The sequence below is a fragment of the Echinops telfairi genome, unplaced genomic scaffold (genome assembly GCF_000313985.2).
Source record: "Echinops telfairi isolate 266 unplaced genomic scaffold, ASM31398v2 ScPeMD7_7475;HRSCAF=8513, whole genome shotgun sequence".
Classification (NCBI taxonomy): domain Eukaryota; kingdom Metazoa; phylum Chordata; class Mammalia; order Afrosoricida; family Tenrecidae; genus Echinops; species Echinops telfairi.
In genome coordinates this window covers 24,752,522-24,755,387 of record NW_022111379.1, presented here as the reverse complement: position 1 = coordinate 24,755,387, position 2,866 = coordinate 24,752,522, and positions in this window count along the sequence as shown.

Sequence of the window (2,866 nt, the reverse complement as noted above, 5' to 3'; positions counted from 1 at the left end):
GATTGACTTCCTACAAGACATCCCCAAGGAGAAGCCACATGGACCTATCCCGATGTAGCCCTGGGTACAGTAGTAGCCTTATGGAGTCCCCTGCTAGTGCTGAGATGCTTATTTGTTCACTGACTCAGCTTTCCTCCTGCAGTCGGCATCATTGCCTCTGTTTTCTGAGGTGGAGGACTTTGTGGACTGGTGTTGGGTTAATGGGTTAATGTTGGACTTGTGGGCTTGGGTAGCATTGGGTTGGGATGTTTTCGTGATGCACACTTTCTTTACATAAAACTCTCTTATACATGAGTTGCTGTGGATTTGTTTCTCTAAAGTACCTAGACTAATACAGGGGGTTAAAACTATTACAGGCTTACAGGAATCAGTTAGGGCAAAAAAGACATGACCTATATTTCATTAGAGGTTACATTTCAGAAAACATATAAAGAAAATAAATAATAACTTCAAAGTCTACAATAAATTTAGGTAATGAAAATGCTAACACAATCAAACAATTGATTTGATTAAGTTATAGTGCATTGAAATGTGTCTGTCTCCCAAAAGATGCATTCAAGTTCCAATTTCCAGAATCTTTGAACATTGCCTTAAAGACATAATTATTTTAAAGATGAGATTATTCTGGCTTAACTTTGATGTTGTTAGATGCCACTGAGGCGGTTCCATTCCATGGCAACCTTATGCACAACAGAACGTAACACTGTCCAGTCCTGCGCCATTCTTCTCCACAATTGTTCCTAAGCTTGAATCCATTGTTGTCAGCAATTCATCGTGTTGAGGGCCTTTCTCTTAGTCTCTGCCCCTCTTCTTCACCAAACACGATGTTCTTCTCCAGGGATGGATCTCTCCTGACATGCGTGTCCTGGGAAGATTTTGGTCTTCTTAACTTTGATTGTAATTCATAAATCTTAATCCATACTGAAGGCTGCATTCCTTGATCTTTATCACCAAGGTCTTTAAAATTCTTCTCACCTTCAGCAAGCAAAACCTGTCATCTGCATATCACAAGTTGTTAATAAGCCTTCTGCTAATCTTGATACCACATTCTTCTTTATATATTCTAGCTTCTCTGAGGAATTTCTCAGCATGTAGACTGAATAAGTATGGTGCGAAGATACAACCCTGACACACACATTTCTTGATTTTAAACATGCACTATTCCCTTGTGACTGAACAACTGCCTCTTGATCCATGAACAGGTTTGTCATGAGCACACCTGTAATGTTTTAGAATTCTCACTCTTTTCAAGGAGGTCCGTAGTTTGTTATAATTTACATGCATGAATGCATTCCCATAGTTAATAAAACATAATTAAACTTTCTGGTATTCTCAACTTTGAGCCAAGATACACTGAGTCACCAAAGATGATTTTTGTGATTGGAGTTAGGGCAATTAACCTTAGTACTGTAAAAGGAAGCTTCATAGTACAAGCTAAAATTTGAATGAACAGTCAAGAATTCCCCTAAAGGAAAGTAGCAGAACTTTCTTTCAGGGGGAAGTGAATATAAAAGTTCTAAGGCAGGTAAGGGCTTGGATGGCATGATGAAGGAGAAGATAATTGATGGTAGAAGGAATTGGAGAGATATACAGCCCAAGCCAGGCAGATATTTTAAAAGTGTGCATCTTAAAATGAATACAATGGAACGCAAATGGGTGTATTCACTTAACAGACACTGCAGTGGACTAAACATTGTTATGAGGGGCTTGGGTGTGAAAATACTGCAGAGGGGATGTCATATAAAGATCATATATTCACTGCTATTGAGCCAAGACTGACTCACATTCTGGGGCATTCTGCTTACCTTTGAATGTTAGCTCCTGTAGATGATCTATAAGCTAAGACCATATATAGGAGATAATATATAACGTGCCTATCAACTCAAGTATAAGTAGCATGCTATAGGATGTGTTTTAAGGTGCAAAAGAGAAACCAATATCAAATAGAATTTGAGGAGAATATTTATTAATTCTTAAAGAGACAGAGACAACACAAAGACACAGACATATTATCCACACGAGGGATGTCAAAATGGTGCTCAAGGGTTTGTTGAGACACAAAACTTTAATAAAGTCTTGAGAAACTGCAAAGGAAACTGTCACAACACAAGCATGATTAGTGGCAAATGAACACCCCATAATTATAGGTGGAACCACAGGAGCAGGCCCAAGACCAGGACTGGGACACTACATTGTTAGATAGAAGAATTTACAAGATTAGTCCAGGTCTTTCAGGGTATAACTTCTACATTAAATCTTAAATCTGATAGTCATTTGCAGAGTCCCCACCTGGATTAAGCTGTCATTAAATTCTTTCTGATCATCAATCAAGGATGTAACTAATCTTAACTCAGGCAGAGTACCTGGGGAAGCAGATTACCTCCACCAGTCTCAACTTGTTAGGTTTCCCTGGGAGGGAAATACCTTGGTCCTTGGTGCAAGAAAGAATTCACTTTGAAGCCTGGCTTGTGATCCAAATGCATTTTTATGAAGGATGGAAGGACTTTCAGGTCTTCCACAGGCACCCTCAGGGCACTTCACACCCACAGTGGAAACTTGAGGCCAGAGAAACAAACCTGCAGCCCCGCAAAGGAGAGCTGGCAAAGACAAGACGTGGGTGCAGCCTGGCCTCACTGAACTGTGTGTGGCTGCTGGCAGAGAGAGCCAGAGAGAAAAACTTCTGGCTTTCCAGTCCTCCCCCTCCCCCCTCCCCACCTCCGTTGGGAGGCGTGGTTGACGGTACTGGTTATCCCCATTGGCTGAATTGAGCACACCTGACTGCATGGGGTCCCACCTAGGTATACCACCTCTTCCTGGCTTGGAGCTTGAATGTAAGCATGGCCTCCAGCCTTAAGCAGCTTCCAAC